Genomic DNA, 22,734 nt, shown 5'->3' with positions numbered 1-22,734 from the left:
GAAAGCCCTAGAACAAAAAGAAGCTATTTCGCCCAGGAGGAGTAGAAGGCAGGAAATCATCAAACTCAGGGCCAAAATCAATCAAGTAGAAACAAAGAGAACCATACAAAAAATCAACAAAACCAGGAGCTGGTTCTTTGAGAAAATCAACAAGATAGATAAACCCTTAGCCAGACTGACCAAAGGGCACAGAGAAAGTATCCAAATTAACAAACTTAGAAATGAAAAGGGAGATATAACAACGGAAACTGAGGAAATCCAAAAAATCATCAGATCCTACTACAAGAGACTGTACTCAACACAACTGGAGAATCTGGAGGAAATGGACAATTTCCTTGACTGATACCAAATACAAAAATTAAATCAGGACCAACTAGACCATCTAAACAGTCCCATAATGCCTAAAGAAATAGAAGGAGTCATAGAAAGTCTTCCAACCAAAAAAAGCACAGGACCAGATGGCTTCAGTGCAGAATTCTACCAGACCTTCAAAGAAGAGTTAACTTCTTCAAACTATTCCACAAAATAGAAACAGAAGGAACACTACCCAATTCCACAATTACGCTGATACCAAAGCCACAAAAAGATCCAACAAAGAAAGAGAACTTCAGACCAATTTCCCTTATGAATATCGATGCAAAAATACTCAATAAAATTCTTGCCAACCGAATCCAAGAACACATCAAAACGATCATCCACCATGATCAAGTAGGCTTTATCCTGGGAATGCAGGGTTGGTTCAATATACGGAAATCCATCAATACAATCCACTACATAAACAAACTCAAAGAACAAAACCACATGGTCATTTCATTGGATGCTGAAAAAGCATTTGACAAAATTCAGCATCCTTTCATGCTTAAAGTCTTGGAGAGAACAGGAATTCAAGGCCCATACCTAAACCTAGTAAAAGCAATATACAGCAAACCGGTAGCCAGCATCAAACTAAATGGAGAGAAACTTGAAGCAATCCCACTGAAATAAGGGACCAGACAAGGCTGCCCCCTTTCTCCTTATCTTTTCAATATTGTACTTGAGGTACTAGCTCGGGCAATTCGACAACATAAGGAGGTCAAAGGGATACAAATTGGAAAGGAAGAAGTCAAACTATCATTATTTGCAGACGACACGATAGTCTACCTAAGTGACCCAAAGAACTCCACTAGAGAGCTCCTACAGCTGATAAACAACTTCAGCAAAGTGGCAGGTTATAAAATCAACTCAAGCAAATCAGTGGCCTTCCTGTACTCAAAGGATAAGCAGGCTGAGAAAGAAATTAGGGAAATGACCCCCTTCACAATAGCCACAAACAGTATAAAGTATCTTGGGGTGACTCTTACCAAACATGTGAAAGATCTGTATGACAAGAACTTCAAGACTCTGAAGAAGGAAATGGAAGAAGACCTCAAAAAATGGGAAAACCTCCCATGCTCATGGATCGGTAGAATCAATATAGTTAAAATGGCCATTTTGCCTAAAGCACTATACAGATTCAATGCAATACCCATCAAAATCCCAACTCAATTCTTCACAGAGTTAGAAAGAGCAATTATCAAATTCATCTGTAACAACAAAAAACCCAGGATAGCTAAAACTATTCTCAGCAACAAAAGAAAATCTGGGGGAATCAGTATCCCTGACCTCAAGCAATACTACAGAGCAATAGTGTTAAAAACTGCATGGTATTGGTACAGTGACAGGCAGGAGGATCAATGGAACAGGATTGAAGATCCAGAAATGAACCCACACACCTATGGCCACTTGATCCTCGACAAAGAGGCTGAAAACATCCAATGGAAAAAAGATAGCCTTTTCAACAAATGGTGCTGGTTCAACTGGAGGTCAGCATGCAGAAGAATGCGAATTGATCCATCCTTGTCTCCTTGTACTAAGCTCAACTCCAAATGGATCAAGGACCTCCACATAAAGCCAGACACTCTGAAGCTAATAGAAAAGAAACTGGGGAAGACGCTTGAGGACATCGGTACAGGGAGAAAGTTTCTGAACAGAACACCAATAGCGTATGCTCTAAGAGCAAGAATTGACAAATGGGACCTCATAAAATTACAAAGTTTCTGTAAGGCAAAGGACACCATCAAGAGGACAAATCGGCAACCAACAAATTGGGAAAAGATCTTCACCAATCCTACATCAGATAGAGGGCTAATATCCAATATATATAAAGAACTCAAGAAGTTAGACTCCAGAAAACCGAACAACCCTATTAAAAAATGGGGTACAGAGTTAAACAAAGAATTCTCACCTGAAGAACTTCGGATGGCGGAGAAGCATCTTAAAAAATGCTCAACTTCATTAGTCATTAGGGAAATGCAAATCAAAACAACCCTAAGATTTCATCTTACACCAGTCAGAATGGCTGAGATTAAAAATTCAGGAGTCAGCAGGTGTTGGAGAGGGTGTGGAGAAAGAGGAACACTCCTCCACTGCTGGTGGGGTTGCAAATTGGTACAACCACTCTGGAAATCATTCTGGTGGTTCCTCAGAAAACTGGGCACCTTACTTCCAGAAGATCCTGCTATACCACTCCTGGGCATATATCCAGAAGACTCCCCACCATGAAATAAGGATACATGCTCTACTATGTTCATAGCAGCCCTATTTATAATTGCCAGATGCTGGAAAGAACCCAGGTATCCCTCAACAGAAGAGTGGATGCAAAAAATGTGGTATATCTACACAATGGAGTACTATTCAGCCATTAGAAACAATGAATTCATGAAATTCTTAGGCAAATGGATGGAGCTAGAGAATATCATACTAAGTGAGGTAACCCAGACTCAAAAGGTGAATCATGGTATGCACTCACTAATAAGTGGATATTAACCTAGAAAACTGGAATACCCAAAACATAATCCACACATCAAATGAGGTACAAGAAGAAAGGAGGAGTGGCCCCTGGTTCTGGAATGACTCAGTGAAACAGTATTCGCCAAAACCAGAACGGGGAAGTGGGAAGGGGTGGGTGGGAGGACAGGGGAAGAGAAGGGGGCTTACGGGACTTTCGGGGAGTGGGGGGGGCTAGAAAAGGGAAATCATTTGAAATGTAAATAAATTATATCGAATTAAAAAAATTAAAAAAAAAAAAGAATAGAAAGGTGACAGACCACTAAGTTGAGATGATTTCTTAAGAAGAATGTTTGTGTATATTCTAGCCTTTGCCCTTCTTCTGGGTCCCCCCTCCCACAGTTCCTCGCCCCTCTCCTCCTCCCTCTCGCCTCTGAGAAGGTGCTCCCTAACCCCACCAGGCCTCCCCCTTCCCTGGGGCCTCAAGCCTCTCAAGGATTAGGCACATCTTCTCCCACTGAGACCAGACCAGGCTGTCCTCTGATCTCTATGTGCCGGAGCCTCTGACCAGCCTGTGTGTGTTGCCTGGTTGGTGGCTCAGTCTCTAGGAGCTCCCTGGGGTCTGGGTTAGTTGAGATTGCTGGTCTTCCTATGAGGTTTCCCTTTTTCTTCAGCTTCTTCAGTCCTTCCCCTAATTCAATTATAGGAGTCCCCGACTTCAGTCCAATGGTTGGGTGTTAGTATTTGTGTCAGCTACTGGTAGGGTCTCTCAGAGGGCAGCCATACTAGGCTCCTGTCTTCAGTTCTTCATTTTTGTCCCTGCAGTTCCTTTAGACAGGGACAGTTCTGGGTCAGAAATTTTGACTGTGGGTTAGTAACCCCTTCCTTCCTCTTCAGGTCCTGTCTATCTCCTGAAGGTGGACTCTTGAAGTTTCCCCTCCCCATTGTTCTGTATTTTGGCTAAAGTCACTCCCATAGAATCCTGAGAGACAGCTTCTAGGTCTCTGGTACTTTCTAGATTGTCTTCCCACTTCCCACCCCTGAGGCTGCATATTTCCATTCATTCTCCTGGCCCTCTGGGCTTCTCTCCTGTACCCCCTCAACCCTAATACCTGATACTGTTCCCCTTCCCTTGCCCCTCCCCTCTTCCACTCAGGTCCTTCCCTTCCTCTTCCTCCTGTGATTATTTCCCCCTTCTAAGTGGAATTGAAGCATCATCGCTTGGGCCTTTTGCTTGTTACACTACTTATGATCTGTGGGTTGTATCCTGGGTATTTTGTAATTTTTAGATAATATTCACTTCATATATGTCCTTTTGGTTCTGGGTTAACTCACTCAGGATCATATTTTCTAGTTACATTGATTTGTCCACAAAATTCACTCTGTCCTTGTTTTTAATAGCTGAATAGTGTTCCATTGTGTAAATGAACCACATTTTCTGTATCCATTCTTCTGTTGAAGGACATCTGGGTTGTTTCCAGCTTCTGGCTATTACAAATAAGGCTGCAAATTAACATAGTGGAACATATGTCCTTGTGGGTTGGTGGAGCGCCTTTTGTGTATATGCCCAGAAGTGGTATAGCTGGTCTTCAGTAAGAGCTATTTCCTATTGTCTGAGGAACTGCCAGATTGATTTCCAAAGTGGTTGTACCAGTTTGCAATCCCACCAGCAATGGAAAAGTGTTCCTCTTTTTCTACATCCTTACCAGCATCTTCTATCACCTAAATTTTTGATCTTGGACATTCTGATTGGTATAAGGTGGAATCTCAGGGTTGTTTTAATTTACATTTCTCTGATGACTAAGGACTTTAACCATTTCCTTAAGTGTTTCTCAGCTATTCGAGTTTCTTCTGTTGTGAATTCTCTGCTTAGCTCTGTACTCCATTTTTATTTGGAGTTTTGGGAGGTTAACTTTATGAGTTCTTTATATATTTTGGATATTAGCCCTCTATCAAATGTAGGCTTAGTAATGTTATTTTTCCCCAATAAATGTAGGTTGCCAATTTGTCCTATTAACTGTGTCTTTTATCTTACAGAAGCTTTTCAGTTTCATGAGGTCCCATTTATCAATTGTGGATCTTAGATCCTGAGCTATTAGTGTTCTGTTCAGGAAATTTCCCACTTTCTCTTCTATTAAATTCAATGTCTCTGGTTTTACATTGAGGTCCTTGATCCATATGGACTTGATCTTTGTGCAGGGTGATAAATATGGATCTATTTTCATTCTTCTACATACAGCAAGTTAGACGAGCACCATTTATTGAAGATGCTTTCTTTTTTTCCACTCTATGGTTTTGGCTTCTTTGTCAAATCAAGTGACCATAGATATGTGGGTTTATTTCTGGGTCTCCTATTTTATTCCATTGATTAGCCTGTCTGTCTCTGTATGAATACCAAGTGGTCTTTATCACTATTGCTTTGTATTATAGCTTGAGGTCAGGGATGGTGATTCCCTCAGAAAATCCTTTGTTGTTGAGAATTGTTTTGGTTATCTCAGATTATTTGATTTTCCATATAAAGCTGAGACTTGCTCTTTCCATATCTGTGAAGAATTGTGTTGGAATTTTCATGGGGATTGCATTGAATCTGCAGATTGCTTTTGGTAAAATGCCCATTTTCACTATGTTAATCCTACCAATCCATGAGCCTGGGAGAACTTCCCATCTTCTGATGTGTTCTTACATTTCTTTCTTCAGGGATTTGAAGTTCTTGTCATACAGATCTTTCACTTGCTTTTAAGAATTACACCAAGACATTTTATACTATTAGTGGCTATTTTGAAGGGTGTTGTTTCCCATTTTTTCTCAGCCTGCTTATCATTTGTATAAAGGAAGGCTACTGATTTGTTTGAGCTAATTTTATATCCCACTACTTTGCTGAAGTTGGTTATCAGCTGTAGGAGTCCTCTGGTAGAATCTTGGGGGTTGCTTATGTTTACTATCATACTCTGCAAACAGTGATACTTTGACTTCTTCCTTTCCAATTTGTATCCTCTTGATCTCCTTTTGTTGTCTAATTGCTCTAGCTAGAACTTCAAGTACTGTGTTGCATAGATCGGGAGAGAGTAGGAAACTGCATCTCTGATTTTAGTGGGATTGTTCCTAGTTTATCTCCATTTAATTTGATGTTGATTTTTGGCTTGCTATATACTGTTTTTACTATGTCTAGGTATGTGCCATGAATTCGTCATTTCTCCAAGACTTTTAACAGGAAGGGGTGATGTATTTTGTCAAAGGCTTTTCCAACATCTAATGAGATGATTGTGTGAATTTTTCCTTGAGTTTGTTTATATAGTGGGTTAAGTTGATGGATTTTCATATAGTGAACCATCCCTGCATTCCTGGGATGAAGCCTATTTGAGTGTGGTGAATGATGGTTCTGATATGTTCTTGGATTCAGTTTGTGAGAATTTTATTGAGTATTTTTGCATTATAGGTGAAATTGGCTGGAAGTTCTCTTTCTTTGTTGGGTCTTTGTGTAGTTTTGGTATTAGCATAACTGTGGCTTCAAAGAATAAATTAGGTAGTATTCCTTTTGGTCCTTTTTTGTGGAATAGTTTGAGAAGTATTGATATTAGGTCTCACTAAAACCATCTGGCCATGGGATTTTATTGGTTGGGATGTTTGTAATGTCTGTGTCTACTTCCCTAGGGATTATAGGACTGTTTAGACAGTTTGCCTGATATTGATTTAACTTTGGTATGTGGTATCTGTCTAAAAACATCATCCATTTCATATAGATTTTCAGTTTTGTTTTAGTAGGTTCTTATGTTTTTTAAAAATTTATTAAGTTACTATTGTTACATTTCCTATATTAATTTGAATACTATCTCTGTGACTTTAGTTAGTTTGGCTAAGGGTTCATCTACTTGTTGATTTTTTCAAAGAACCAGCTCTTGGTTTTGTTGATTCTTTGTTTTCTTTGTTTCTGACTGGTTGATTTCAGCCTAGAGTTTGACTATTTCTTGCTACTTTTCCTGGGTATGTTTGCTTCTTTCTGTTCTAGTGCTTTCAGGTGTGTTATTAAGTTACTAATATGAGATCTCTCCAATTTCTTTATCAACGCACTTGGTGCTATGATTTTCCTCTTAACATGGCTTTCATTGTGTCCCATAAGTTTGGGTATGTTGTGTCTTCATTTTCATTGAATTCTATAAAGTCTTTGATTTCTTTCTTTACTTCTTCCCTGCCTAAGTTATCACTGAGCAGAGAGTTGTTCAGTTTCCATAAGTATGTTGACTTTCTGTTGTTTCTGTTCTTGTTGAACTCCAGCCTTAGTCTGTGGTGATCTTATAAAATGCCTGAGATTATTTCAATCTTTTTGTATCTGTTGATCCTTGTTTGTGTCCCAGTTTTATGGTCAATTTCAAGGTTCCATGAGGTGATAAGAAGAAGGTATATGCTCTTGTTTTGGGGTGAAATGTTCTGTAGCTATTTCTTAAATCCATTTGGTTCAAAACTTCTGTTAATTTCACTTTGTCTTTGTTTAATTTCTGTTTCAATGACCTGTGCATTGGTGAAAGTAGGGTGTTGAAGTCTCCCACTATTAATGTATGAGTTTCAATGTGTGTTCTGAGCTTTAGTAATTTTTTTATGAATGCCCTTGCATTTGAGGCATAGATATTCAGAACTGATACTTCCTCTTGGTGGATTTTTCCTTTGATGAATATGAAGTGTCCTTCCCCATCTTTTTTGTTAATTTTTGGTTGAAAGTCAATTTTATTGGATATTAGAATGGAAACTCCAGCTTGTTTCTTGGGACCATTTGCTTGGAAAACTTTCTCCAGTCCCTTTACTCTGAGGTAGTGTCTGTCTTTGTCTCTGTCTTGTATGCAGCAAAATGCTGGATCCTGTTTATGTATCCAGTCTGTTAGCCTGCATCTTTTTATTGGAGGAATTTAGTTCATTGATGTTGAGAGATATTAAAGAGAGATGATTGTTCTTTCCTGATATTTTTGTTGCTAGAGGTGGTATTATGTGTATGTGGCTGTCTTCTTTTGGGCTTGCTGTGAGATGCTTAATTTCTCCTGTTTTCTTAGGTATAGTTACCCTCCTTGTGTTGGAGTTTTCTTTCCAGTGTTCTCTATAGAGTTGTTTTAGTAGAACAATATTATTTTAATTTTGTTTTGTCATGGAATATCTTAGTTTCTCCATGTGTTGATTGAGAGTTTTGCTGGGTGAGGTATCCTGGGCTGGATTTGTGTTCTCTTTGGGTCTGGATGGCATTTGTCTAGGATCTTCTGGCTTTTAGAGTCTCTTTTGGAAGTCTGGTGTAATTTTGACAGGTCTGCCTTTATATGTTGCTTGGCCTTTTTCACTTACAACTTCAATATTCTTTCTTTGTTCTGTGCATTTAGTGTTTTAATTATTATATTATGAGATTATATTCTTTTCTGGTCCAATCTATTCTGTAGTCTTCTTGTATGTTTATGACCATTTCTTTCTTTAGATTAAGGAGGTTTTCTTCTATGATTTTTTGAACATGTTTTCTGGACCTTTGACCTGGGAATTGTCACCCTCTTCTATTCCTATCATTTTTAAGTTTGATATTTCCATTTTGCTCTGAATTTCCTGGAAATTTTGGGTTAGGAACTTTGTTCACTTTGTATTTTCTTTGACCAATGTGCTAATATCTTCTAAGGCTAAGATTCTCTCTTCTATCTCGTGTATTCTGTTGTTGATGCTTGTATCTGAAGCTCTTCTTTTCTTTCCTAAGTTCCCTATCTCCAGGGTTGCCTCTATTTGTGTTTCCTTCATTATTTCTATTTCTTTTGAGGTCTTAGACTGTTTTGTTTAATTCTTTCACTTGCTTGATTGTATTTTCTCATATTTTTTAAAGGGATTAATTTATTTCCTCTTTAAGGGCTTCTATCTGTCTGTGTTTTCCTGTATTTTCTTTTAAGGAGTTATTCATATCCTCCTTAAAGTCCTCTATCATCTTCATAAAATGGGATTTTAGGTCAGAATCTAGCTTTCCAGGTGTGTTATGATATCCAGAGCTTGCTGTGGTGGGAGAAGTGGGTTCTGATGGTGCCATATTGTATTGGGTTCTGTACCTTATGTTTTTGTATTTGCCTCTCGCCATCTAGTTATCTCTAGTGCTAACTAGCCTGGGTGCCTCTGACTGGAGCCAGCCTCCTTGGAGGCATGTAGAGCTCTGTGACATGGGTTAGAGCTGGTCTCCTGGGAGGCAGGCAGGGTGGGGGAGTTTCTAGGTGTGTCTGATTAGAGCAGGCCTCCTGTGTCCTGCTGAGGGCAGATTCCTGTGTTCTTGACCAGGGTGACTGTCCTGAGAGACATGCAAGCTTTGGTCTCCAGGGGCAGGATCCACCACCGCCCCAGTTACAGATGGAGGTGTAAACTGTGTCCCTTATTAATGTAGACCTCATGTGACACTCATGAGACAGGCAGGCTGTGGCTATGGTTACTGCAGACCTCCTGGGAAGCAGGCAGGCTGTAGGGTATGAGAGGGTATTGGGCCACTGCTCTGGCCAGGGTGGGGAAGCAGACCAGAAGGAAGGTGGAGCTTGGCAGGGCGGGTTGGTCCTACATCAACTGGGCTCTGTGGATGTCCAGCTGGCATGAGAATTTGGGTGGGAGTCTCACCAGTGTCTGGTTACACCTCTTGCATGGAAGGCAGGCTATAGGATGTGGGAATGTATCAGGCCTACTGATCTGGCCTCTCATGAAAATTCATACAAGCAAAGCAGCGAGGTCTCTCTATTATCTCTCTTGACATGGTCATTTCTAATCCTTCAAGTAAGTAGTAGAACAAAGTACTAACTTTTCGTATTCTTATACATCATCTTTTAATTCTCTAATCCTTATTTCCTTATCCTATCAACTCCATGGTCTCACATACTTTCCTTCTTATACTATTTGTTTCTAAATCATAGACAAGCCTTTCTCCTTTAAAATAAACCCATTGCTTGCTTTCTATAGATCCCTTCTTTTCCTATCCATGCCTTTTCTTCTTGAGACCACTTTAATTCTCTATCTTTGATGCCCCCAAGTTTACTTTCGCTAATTAATGCAGCAGTCATTGGACCAGAGGGTCCATGTGTCTCTTCATAATTTCAAATTCAAGGCCAAGACTGGTAATGAATTATTGCTACAGAAGACCATGTAGGCTTTTATGACCTCTGGGGTTATGTTGTCTAGATCCTTTCTCATGGCCCTCAAGGCCAAGCAGAAGGCCTGTTCATCATCTTCCACAGCTTTACAGCTACCTCCATTCCTCTGGAGAGCCCCATCTATTTAATTTATTTTGGTGTGATTACCTCTGAGTAATGAGAGGAAGTATATTCCACAGAAAGAGGGATAGGAAGTGAACTAGAAGAGAAAATAGATCAGTTTCAGGCCAGCAACTACCATAAGCTCATGCTGGGGATTGTGGGAATCAAAGGCCTGGTGATGCTTCAGGAACAGGAACTGTGTCGCACCTCCCCTTAAGCAGCCATGCCGACTCAGTAGTACTTAGTGGTTTATTATTTTTGTTTAAAATCACACTATATCTAATTTTCATGAGAAGGCTGTGTTTCCCAGGGGATACACGGGCTCAGTACTAAGCAAGTCTCTCCTTTGTCAGGACAGGAAACCTGAGTGCCTTGACAAGTCATCTGTGCCCAAGGGCTCTTCTCAATGAAAGCAGAATATTACTGACAACAGATGACAGGAAAGAGAAGGCAGAAGTTCAACTCACTAAAAATACAAACTTGACTCAGAATTACTCACATGATGGCACAAAAGAGAAGTTCTCCTGCTTGTCGTAGGTGGCAAGGAGCGAGGGGTGGGGAAGTCACATGTTCCCTTTGACAAAACCCAGCAGATCAATCTCCCTCATGCCCTCTGGGCTGACTCACCTCCTCCCTCATCCTTAGAGTCAGCTCTACTATGCTGCCCAGGTGAGGGGCAAAGCCAGGTCTCCTGAGTGCGGTGGCTGGCAGGCAAGGGATGGGGCCAGCTCAGCACAGTGACACATCTGCATGGTCCTTAATGGTAACAGGGACCTGTGCCGTCAGCACAGACCCTGGCTTCCCTGGGACCATGGACCCAGACATGACCCCCAGCAACAACATGGGTTTGGATGTCCCTGGGGCCCAAGGTGACAGTGTGGGCTACTCAGATCACATGTCCTCTCATTGCAACCTGGCTTTTAGACACCTGTAGGGTCTCTAGTTGCAACCCAAACCATGGACATCTGCTTGGCTTTTGGTGGTAACTCAGGCATCACAGACATAGACACAGACTCCAGATGCAACAGAGCTATGCACTCAAACATGGTCCTTGGTGGCATCTCCAGCCAGGTCCTCACCATGGCCTTCTCATGTGTGCCTGTCTCACTGCTTTCCAGTTTCCAGTTCCACATCTCTTCACAGTATACGAATCCCTCAGCTTCATATCTGATCCATCTCTCCAATGCTTGCTCCATATTTCTGTCTCTCCATCACACATTCACACATTGTAGTCGTGCCCATGGGTGCTTGGATATCTTTCTCCTAACTGCCCATGGCTGGAGTTATTTGTTTAGAATTATTTATGGCTTGAAATTAGGAATGGTGACAGAATTACTGCTTTTACTCAATGTTACACTGATTATCTGAGGTCTTTTGTGCTCTCAAATTGTTTAATTTTTTATATTGCTATGCCGAATGGCATTGGTTGTTTGATGGATGTTGCAGTACCTCTGTATGGTTCCCTTACCGAGGATGGCCATTTCATGCTATTGATGATCCTAAACTGTGAGCCTGTGAGGAGAGGAGGTTCAATGATCTTCTAGTGTTTTCTGCAGTGTCTCTCTTGATGGTTGTAAGGTTCTCATTAGAGAGGCTACTCATTTCTTTAGTTAGGTTTATTTCAAGGCACTTTTGTAGGTGATTTTGAACAGGATTGTTTGCCTGCCTTTCCCCCCTCATCATATTTATTAGTGGCAGATAAGAATGCTGCTGATTTTTCTCTGTTATTTTTTTATTCTGACAATTTTTTGAAAGATTTACCATCTTTAAGAATTTTCTGGGAGACAAATAGATTTCTCACTGGTTAATAATGCCAGATGCTCTTCCAGCGGACCCAAGTTTGATTTCCAGCACCCACATGGCAGCTCATACCTGCCTGTCTATAACTGCAGTCCCTGGGAATCCAACACTCTCATTTGGTTTCCTTAGGCACCAGGCACATACACGGTACAATGAGATACAAGTGGGCAAAACACTCATGCACCTACAAATAAATGAATAAATTAAAAAAAAAGAATATTCTGGTGGAGTCTTTAGGATCTTTCTCAAACTGAATTATATATCTTCAAATAACAATATTTCAATTACTTTCTTTTCTATTTGTATTTTTTCTGTTTGGTTGTCTTCTATTGCTTTAGCTAGGATTTTCAACATTACCCTGGAGCAGGTACATGGCATATTTGCAAATACTTTGTTTCACCAAAAAAATGATCTCACCCCCAAATAGCATAATATAATTTATATGTTCTTCAGATATAGGCTTTATTATGTTCATTTCTTTTATTTGTGGTTCTTTGGGACTTTTATCATGAAGAGATATTAGTTTTGTCAAAAAGTCCTTTCACATTTATCAAGATGGCTATATGATTATGAGTTTATTTATAACATGTGTTATATTTATTGATTTAATACATGCAAATATAATATGCACTAAGGGGAGGACAGGTTCATCCATCACCAAGGGAAGCCAGAGTCGGAACACAAAGCAGGAACCTCGAGGCAGGAACCAAGACAGGGGCTACGGGGAGGACTGCTTACTTGTTCAGAGGTAGTATGTCCCATAGTGCTCTGGGACTTCTACATTAATACTTCATCAAGAAAATGTTCCACAAACAAGATTAAAGGCTGATCTGAAGTAAATGATTCTTCAGCTGAAGTTCCTTCTTCCTGATGATAGTAGCCTGTGTCAAATTGACACAAACTAACCAGAACACCACTCCCAAATCTCTGGGACAAACCTGCTTAGGCATGATGAATGAACTCCTTGGAATTTTCTTGAATTTAGTTTGAAAGCTTTTGCTGAGGGTTTTTTGTTTTTTTTTGTTTTTTTTTGTTTTTTGTTTTTTTTGCTTGTTTGTTTCTTTTCTTTGTTTCTGCCTTGTTTACCTATTTTCAGGGAGATTGGCCTATAATTTCCTCTTTGTGGGTGTTTTCTTTTTTTCATCTGTATCACATGGAAAAAATTGGTAGAGTTCCTTCCTGTCTTATATAATAGTTTGAAGAATTGGTGTTCACAATTCTTAAGAACTCAAGATTTTTTAAAAGGAAGGATTTCTTTTAAAATATCAATTATAATAGAATAGATGTGCTTGGATTATTTATATCATCTTGACTTACTTTTGGCAGATTGTATGTATCTGGAGATTTGTTAGTATCTTTTCTTCATTTTCCATTTAGGTGTTTTCATGGTATGTTCTCATGATTTCCTGACTTCCGTTAGTCCTGTTGAAATGAACCCTACTCATCTTTAATTGTATTAGTTTGGATTTTCTCTTTGGTTATTTTGGCTAAAGATTGATTGGTTTAATTTATCTTTTCAAAGAATCAACTCTTAGTTTTATGATTTCATTCTGGTTTTTTTTTTGGTTTAGTTTTTTTATTAAATTATACATTGATCTATTTCTTTATATCTACGGATTTTGGATTTTGCCTGTTTTCCTTTTTCTAAAGACTTACCACATATCACTATATTATATTTGGATCTCTCAGATCTTTCAAATGTTGGTGATTCCAACCAGGAACAGTCCTCTTTGGGCTGCTTTAATTTAACCAACTAGGTAAGTATAATAATTTTCTATTCTCTTTCATTTATGGAAATTCCTTGAACTTTTTCTTGATTTCCTTAATCACTTATTCATCATTCAGTAGCATGTTGTTTAACATTTAATTTTGTTAATGTTCTATAGTTTTTATTGCTGTTGATTTGTAAGTTTTTTCCGCTGAGAGCTGATAGGCTACAAAGCCTTATTTCAATTTTCTTTTCTTTGTTAAAACTTGATTTGGGTCCCAAATACATGATGTATTTTAGAGAAAATTCTGTGGTTGCTGTGAAGAATATATACTCTTCAGTATGAATGGAGCCACAAAGTCAGTATTCAACCATTAGTAAAACATATGTCACTTCTTAAAAAAAGTCTTTATTTTTAAATCTACTTGTATGTAAATTTAAATTTTCTTCTTTGTAAAATCCTGAGAATGAGTGTACATGTGCATGCAAGAGGCAGTAGAATCCAAAACTAGCAGCAAGTCATGGATAAAACTGGAATTTCAGGGCATGTGAACAGTCATGTGGGTGGTGGGAAATGCCCCTTGGTCCTCTGCAAGAGTAGCAAGGTTTCTTAACTTCTGAGCCTTCTCTCAAGCCCATTATAGTATCTTGCACAGTGAAATCACTTCTGTCTGGTTATACATGACTGACTATAAGCTGTGGGTATCAGTGACTTAAGAGAGGCATCATTATCTATGGCATCCTTAGATATAACCAGGGAAAGGGCACAGATGCATTCAGGACAGAGCGAGCTGATTGCAGGCATCATAAGATCAGGCTGACAGGAAGAAAGTGCCCTCATCACCCCACATAGTAAATGTGGAGAAATTTATGGAGATGAGAACCTGCCACAGAACAGGATGCTGTTGGTTTTGTTGTCCCTGATGAAGAAAAGGAAGGGGTGGTCGGCACAGAACCACAGTGAGGAATGGTCACAGAACCATCTGAGAGCGATCTGGGCAGCAGAGGATGCTGCTGCAGCCTCCGTGCCTTCCTTATTGATCTCCACCACACTCTTGGGAACAAACTTAGACAGACACAGGTTTCTCTCTGGAGACATTGCTGATAAGTCAGCCTTATCCTCTTGGAAGACATCCACCATTCCCAAGTGCTGAAGCACAGATTTCATCTCATAATCCTCTTGCAGTTTAAAGGAAAACCTTAACTTTAGTGACCCACATAATGTCTAGTTTGGTCCAGGCTGTTAACTCTTCAAAAGTGAGATCATTTTTCACCTGACAAAGGAGAATTAGAGACTTTCAGATTTACATAAATGCCTTACCCAGAACCACATGTGCACTTCTTCTCACGGTAACCTCCATTGTCATACAGGGGCAATGAGTATTCACATGGCCCTGAATGAGGTCGCACTGTCTTATTAGCTTCCTTGATGGGCAGGGATGCCAAGCATCCCAGGGGAGGAAGACCTGGCTGTCCTCTCCTAAATCACTTCTGAGACATCTTTAATTTCAACACGTGTCCATGTCCAGCCAATTATGATTTAGGTTGTATTTCTTTGTTTTCTTGGACTAGACTTTGTTTCAAAGATAGTAACTCGTTGCAGCTCAAATAAAAATTACAAATCTGAAAGAAATAACACTTGTTGCGAGCCATGCCAGAAGGGAGGTTAATTCAGGGCAGAACTCTACGTGTTTGGTGGTGAGCTTTGGTGAGAACATGAAATTCAACCCAAAGGCTCAGCGCACTAGCCTGTTCTGAAGCTTGTGGCAACCTTTAGGGAGGCAGCTAAAATTTTAGGAATAAGGTAGGTCTAGCTGAATGAAAGCCATAGTTTCTGGAGGTGTTTCTTGGAAACTCATCTTTGATCTTATGTGTCCTTTCTCCTTTCTATGCTTCCTGTTAACTAAACAGTCTGTATTCGCTGCCACATGCATCTGGCACAATGCCAAACAATATTGCTACCATGTAACTTGAAACAAACCCTCTGAAACAGTGAGCCAACATACATCCTTCCTGATGTAGGTTAGTCATTTCAGGCATCTTATCAGTGATAAAAAAACAAAACAAAACAACTAGCTATCACCCTAGAGAAGTTGATGGCACAGTTATGAAGCTGGATGCTGAGAGCCAGGGGAGCTGCTCTGCTTACAAAGATCCTTTAGGCCATACACACTCCAGTGCCCACCATTCAGAGGATGGTTCATACATCATGGGAAATCCTTCTGCAAGGAAGGCCAAGATTTGTTAAAATGGCCTGCCTGACTCCTTCTCTTCTTAGCTGATTAAAAATGAAACATTTTGTCTATTTTATGACCTCAGATATTAAATACTGGCAAAGATCATGACATTTATATTTATGGAGGGAAGCTGTTTTCCAACTGCTAAGTTCAACTATTTGAGTTGCCCTGATTTCATCCTATTAGGCAGCCACTGTCCATTCTAGTGATAAATTTCTGTCATATGGCAAGGCCACAAAGCTTACCATGGGAATCTTGGACACAGCTTTGAGCCCAAAGCCCTGGGCCCACACATAACTTGAAACTGAGTTTGTGAGTACCACCCCTTCAAATGGAAATAACAAAAGTAAAAATCATTGAGATGTGTTCTAATGACAAAGGACACCAGGCACACTGGGTTTCTCTGGAAGACATTTAGAGTGATGAATGCTGTGGACTCTCCTGGCTCACCTTGCTGAGGTCCACACCCTCATCTGGGAGCAGGACGACCAGGCTCAACTCCATGCCCTCGTAGGCCACCACCAGCACCTGCACCTGCACCTACTTCACATAGGCAAACTTAAACATGTTTTCTTATGCATCATCTGCACTGGCCTTTTCTTACCCTGAGCAGACAAATACATGACATAAAACATACTATTGAGAGAAATTAAGGTTTCCAAATGAACTGCGGTAAATTTCAGGGCTCACAATGAAATTTTCAGCACTCACAATGCAAACAATATTCATGTTTCAGTGAACCTTAGACAATGTTTGCCTGCCTCTTCCTGATTTCATTAAAAATACTGAATGTCAGCAGATATGGGACTATCTCTGTTTTGATGTGCCCTATGAAATAAAACACCATGCTGAAAAGCAACTTGGGGCTGCAAGGATTTGCATGATTACAACTCTTAGTTCACATTCCATTTCTGAGGGAATTCAGAGCCAGAGCTCAGGAGGTTTAAGCCATGGAGGAATGTTACTTATTTGCATGCCGCCGCCCCCCCCCCCCTTCTCAGCCTGCTCTTTTTCATAACTCAGGACCACCTGCCCAGTGTTGGCACCACCCGCAGTGTTCTGCTCCCTTCTCCAGCAATCAAGAAAATGTCCAACAGATTTGCCTCTAGAACAATCTTATAGAGGCAGTTTCTCAATTTAAAGTCCTTCTTTTTTTGTGTCAAGTTCTCTCTCTCTCTCTCTCTCTCTCTCTCTCACACACACACACACACACACACACACACACACACACACACACACACGTACCAAGAAAAAAATATAAACCTCAAACCAAAAATTATCATGGTATATATGGACATACATAACATAGAAAGTCAATATGTTACCCAAAAAAGAAACCTAGCATTCACATATTAATATTCCAAAATCCTATCATTGGGTTTAAATGTTCCACAAAGGCTCCTGTTTCAAAGCCTTTGTCCCCCGATAGGCACTACTAAGAACTAGCCAACCTTTTAGGAGGTAGGGATAAATGGGAGAAAACTAAATATTTGTAAAGGGTGCTCCCGACGGACATACTGACATTCTAGCCCTTTGCTTTTTCTGTCTTTTGCTTCCTGAGTGCTGTGAGGTGTAGAAGCTTTCACCATGCATTTCCACCATGCTTTGCTGCACCAGCACAACCTGCAGTGATCGGACTAATGGACCCACACTGAAACTTTTGATTTCATCAGCCCAAATAAACATGTGCTACTTGAATTTGACTATCTCAGAGAGTTTGTTGCACTAATGGAGACACAACTAACACTTCAAATGTAGGATTTTCACCATTTGATATTGTCAACAATTATTTCTAAAACAAGAGCATAATCAATTATAAATAACAGAAAAAGTTACCGTAAAGTAGACCAGAATATGTTCATAGTACTATGAATAGGACTACACTCAGATACATCCTCTCAGAAAACAACCCAGACAATGGAGCCTACAAGCTCAAAGGTTCATGATGAATCTTAACCTTCAAGCCTATTACAGAATAGCAAGCTCAGGAGCACAGACACTCACAGGCTTAGGGCAGCACTACATCCTGATAGCCCATCAGAGGGTAAGGAAATCCCAACTTAAATTACTATAAGATTGGAACCATATGGACAGATGGCCATGCATCTTTGTGTTACAGTAACAGTCTGATAACCTACCTCAATGCAGAAAATTCTTGCCAACCATTGCAAGTTGGGAGCCATCAGGACAGAGCCTTATGTATCCTTCTGTCATTAATTCCAGTTGGTTCATTTCTAATAGTCTAGTAATATTTTTAAATACAGAAATAGGCTACCTGGGAAGACTTTAATTACATTGATACAATAAATATAAAAATTTGCCATAGAGTATGCATACTATATATTAAACTTCCCAATAAAATAACTCATTCTTTTATAAACTTTTTTATTATACTGCTAATAAAAAGGTTATTGGAAGTTTAACATTCATAATGTTAAAAAATGCAATAAATTCTACTTTATAGGGCTTGGGTGAATCATCGTAAAATCTGCTTTTTTGAGTATTATTTTTTATTACATATTTTCTTTATTTACCTTTCAAATCTTATCGCCTTTCTCCTTTCCCTTCCAAAACCTCCCTATCCCATACCCCTCCCCCTGCTCACTAACCTACCCACTCCAGCTTTCCAGTTCTGGCATTCCCATACACTGGGGCATCGAGCCTTCACAGGATCAAGGGCCTCTCCTCTCATTGATGTCCAACAAGGCCGTCCTCTGCTACATATGTGGTTAGAGCCATGGTCCCTCCATGTGTATTCTTTGGTTGGTGGTTTAGCCCCTGGGAGCTCTGGGGTTACTGGTTGGTTCATATTGTTGTTCCTCCTATGGGTCTGCAAACCCCTTCATCTCCTTGTGTCCTTTCTCTAGCTTTTTCATTGGGGACCCTGTGCTCAGTCCAATGGTTAGCTGAGAGCATCCCCTTCTGTATTTGCCAGGCACTGGCAAAGCATATCAGAAAACAGCTATATCAGGCTCCTATTAGCAAGCACTTGTTGGCATCCACAATAGTTTCTGGGTTTGGTTAACTGTATATAGGATGGATCCCCAGGTGGGGCAATCTCTCAATGGCCTTTCCTTCAGTCTCTGCTCCATATTTTGTCTCTGTATCTCCTTCCATGGGTATTTTGTTTTTTCTTCTTAGAAGGACTGAAGTATCCACACTTTAGTCTTCCTTCTTCTTGAGCTTCATGTAGTCTGTGAATTGTATCTTGGGTATTCTGAGCTTCTGGGCTAATATCCACTTATTAGTGAGTACATACCCTGTGTGTTCTTTGGTGATTGAGTTACCTCACTCAGAATGATATTTTCTAGTTCTATCCATTTGCCTAAGAATTTCATAAATTCCTTGTGTTTTTGCTTTGCTTTGGGTTTTTTGTTTTTGTTTGTTTGTTGGTTTTGTTTTTTGGTTTGTTTTGTTTTTTGGTTTTTCAATACAGGGTTTCTCTGTAAGGCCCTGGCTGTCCAGGAACTCACTCTGTAGACCAGGCTGGCCTCAACTCAGAAATCTGCCTGCCTTTGCCTCCCAGTGCTGGGATTAAAGGCGTGCACCACCAAGGCACTACTTTAACTTTTCAAATAAAGGCTTGAGCCAATGATTGGGCAGGAGGAAAGGTTTTTTACTTCTCTGGGGTCTAACTTCTTCTTCTGCTTCTTTTTTTGTATATATTGGATATTAATCCTCTATTGGGATGTAGGGTTGGTCAAAATCTTTTCCCAATCTGTTGGTTGCAGTTTTGGTCTATTTACAGTGCCCTTTACCTTACAGAAGCTTTGCAATTTTATGAGGTCCCATTTGTCAGTTTTTGATCTTAAACATAAACTATTGGTGTTCTGTTCAGAAAGTTTTCTCCTGTGCTTATGTGCTCCAGACTCTTCTCCACTTTCTTTTCTATTAGTTTCAGTGTGTCTTGTTTTATGTGGAGGTCCTTGAACCACTTGGACTTGAGCTTTGTACAAGACTAGAATTGATTGATTTGCATTCTTCAACATGCTAACTACCAGTTGAACCAGCACCATTTGTTTAAAAGGCTGTCTTTTTTCCCCCGGATGGGTTTAGCTCCTTTGTCAAAGATCAAGTGACCATAGGTGTGTAGATTCAATTCTGGGTCTTCATTTTTATTCCATTGATCTGCTTGCCTGTCATTGTACCAGTGCCATCCAGGTTTTATCATGATTGCTCTGTAGTACAGCTTGAGGTCAGGGATGGTGATTCTGCCAGAAGTTCTTTTATTGTTGAGAATAGTTTTTCATTTATTATCTTTTGAAGGGCTGTATTTGTGAAAAGATACTGCATAAATTTGTTTTTGTGCTGGAATATCTTGGTTTCTCAGTCTACTATAATTGAGAGATTTGCTGTATCCCAGCAGTCTGGGTTGCCATTTGTGTTCTCTTAGGGCCTGTACGACATCTGCCCAGAATCTTCTGCTTTTATAGTCTCTGGCAAGAATTCTTATAGGTCTGCCTTTATATGTTACTTGACCTTTTCCCCTTACTGCTTTTAATATTCTTTCTTTGTTTTGTGCATTTGGTGTTTTGATTATTATGTGATGGGAAGAATTTCTTTCCCAGCCCAATCTATTTGGAGTTCTGTAGCTTCTTGTATGTCCATGGGTATCTCTTTCTTTAGGTTAGGAAAATTTTTCTTCTATAATTTTTTTGAAGATATTTCCTGGCCCTTTAAGTTGGGATTCTTTGCTTTCTTTTATCCTTAGGTTTGGTGTTCTTGTTGTGTCCTGGATTTCCTGGATGTTTTGGTTTAGGAGTTTTTTGCCTTGTGCATTTTTATTGACCGTACTGTCAATGTTTTCTATGGTATCTTCTGCACCTGAGATTCCTTCTTCTGTCTCTTGTATTCTGTTGGTGCTGCTTGCATCTATGACTCCTGATCTCTTTCCTAGGTTTTCTATCTCCAGAGTTATCTCCCTTTGTGATTTCTTTATTGTTTCTGCTTCCATTTTTAGATCCTGTATGGTTTTGTTCAATTCTTTCACCTGTTTAGTTGTATTTTCCTGTAATTCTTTAAGGGATTTTTGTGTTTCCTCTTTAAGGGCTTCTACCTGTTTACCTGTGTTCTCCTATATTTCTTTAAGGGAATTATTTATGTCCTTTTAAAAGTCCTTTATTAGCATCATGAGATGTAATTTTAAATCTAAATTTTGCTTTTCTGGTGTGTTGGGGTATACTGGACTTGCTGTGGTGGAATCCCTGGGTATTGATGATGCCAAGTAGTCCTGGTTTTTGTTGGTAAGGTTCTTGTGCATGCCTTTGGCCATCTGGTTATCTTTGCTGTTAGAAGGTCTTGCTGTCTCTGGCTGGAGCTTGTCCCTTATGTGGGCCTGTAAGTCTGTATCAGCACTCCTGAGAGACCAGGTCTTTTCTGGCAGGAACCAGTGTACAGAGGACTGTGGAACAGCCCAGATCCTGGGTGCAAATGGAGACCAGAAGGATCCTGTCCCAGCTGCTCCACTGTTCCTGTGTCCTGTACATTCCTAGCAGGTCCTTCTCTGGACAGTTATTTGAGAGAAAGTGGAAAGCTCACCTCCATGCCCAGGAGTGAGAGCACTCCTGGGAGATCAACTCTTTCCTGGTGGGACCTATGCACAGAGGGCTGTGGATAAGCCCCAGTTCCCGGGTTCAGATAGTGACCAGAAGAATCCTCATCAAAATCTACTTTAATTCAAATTGCACACTAAAGCACATGAGATCTTAATCACTCATTTTCAATATTAGAAAGCTATAATTACTGCTTAATAATGTAAGTTGACCAAGAATTTAAAATGCTTATTTGAATTAAAACAATATATAAATTTTTGTATATTTCTTTCTACTCTGCCTCATGCTCTATACATTTTTAAAAGATTTTATTTATTTGTTTTATATATATATATATATATATATATATATATGAATATGACAAGGACAGTGCAGCTTTCAGACACACCAGAAGAGGACATCCGATCCCATTTTGAGAGAAACAGATGGTTGTGAGCCACCATGTGGTTGCAGGGGATTGAATTCAGGACCTCTGGAAGAGCAGTCAGTGTTCTTAACTACTGAGCCATCTCTCCAGCCCTCTATACATGTTTTATATTACCTTAGCACCTCAGTTTTTCCTTTAAGGAACTTAAAGGGAAACTTGTGTTTTTAGAATAAGGTTGCAACAAAGGTTATGAGAAATTATCAGAAGCTGTAAGAGTCATCATCCTTGCACAAACTTATGCAGGCAGCAAATACTTCTTATTCCTATCATTTCTCTACAGAGTTTAACCTTTCATTCAGAACCATGAGTCTCAGATGGATTTGGTGCTTTCCTGATTTCTTTCTTTCTGAGCTGAGTGCCAAGGCCATTATCCCCCACAGGCTTTGCAATCTCTAACACTGAACCCTGACCTATGCATTCATGATAAAAGTTTCCATGGAATTTCTTCATCACACTGGCATGAAGTTCTAGATACTGTTCCTTCCTGTGTTTATTTTAAATGGCATTTCCCTGATGGATTCTTTGCAAAACTGGTGATCCCACTTCCTTTTGAAATATAGGGCATTGACGAGAACCAGCCTGGTCTATGAATCAATGGAGACATCTGAGAACATCTGGAATTTTGCCTTTTGAGAAAGCAGAGAATTCACTCAGGTTACTTTTATACATGTGTGAAACAAATGGATAAAACTTGTGAGCAGATCCAAACTCCATGTGTTCAAATTTGCTGAATTTAGATAAAGATGTTAAAAAATAAATCAAAATAAAACACCATGAAATAGCTTTGACATGAGGTCAGGCACACTAGAGGAGCATTAGCAAGCTGAGGATGGAGGAAGATTTGTAAGTCCCTCAAGGAATTCAGGTTCAGGAAAAGCAAAGGGAGAACCAAACAAGGAGAAAATGTGGGAGGAAACCACTGTTACCTTTGGGTAGCTACTGTTAATTGACATGTTGATTGCATCTGGAA

The 22,734-nt window shown here is 39.8% G+C and overlaps 2 protein-coding genes and 1 pseudogene across 3 annotated transcripts in view; all 3 read right to left on the bottom strand.

Moving 5' to 3' along the window:
• The window catches only part of LOC127664689 (leukocyte elastase inhibitor A), a 230,165-nt gene that overhangs the window by 89,888 nt on the left and 117,543 nt on the right, over positions 1-22,734 (bottom strand). The window lies entirely within an intron of this gene.
• LOC127664533 (leukocyte elastase inhibitor A-like) overlaps positions 1-22,734 on the bottom strand; it is a 62,214-nt gene that overhangs the window by 30,990 nt on the left and 8,490 nt on the right.
• Positions 14,417-22,717, bottom strand: LOC127665177 (serpin B9-like; annotated as a pseudogene).

This window comes from Apodemus sylvaticus, chromosome 14 (genome assembly GCF_947179515.1).
Source record: "Apodemus sylvaticus chromosome 14, mApoSyl1.1, whole genome shotgun sequence".
Taxonomy (NCBI): domain Eukaryota; kingdom Metazoa; phylum Chordata; class Mammalia; order Rodentia; family Muridae; genus Apodemus; species Apodemus sylvaticus.
The sequence above is the reverse complement of the archived record's forward strand: the minus strand, read 5'-3'. Positions and strand labels throughout refer to the sequence as shown.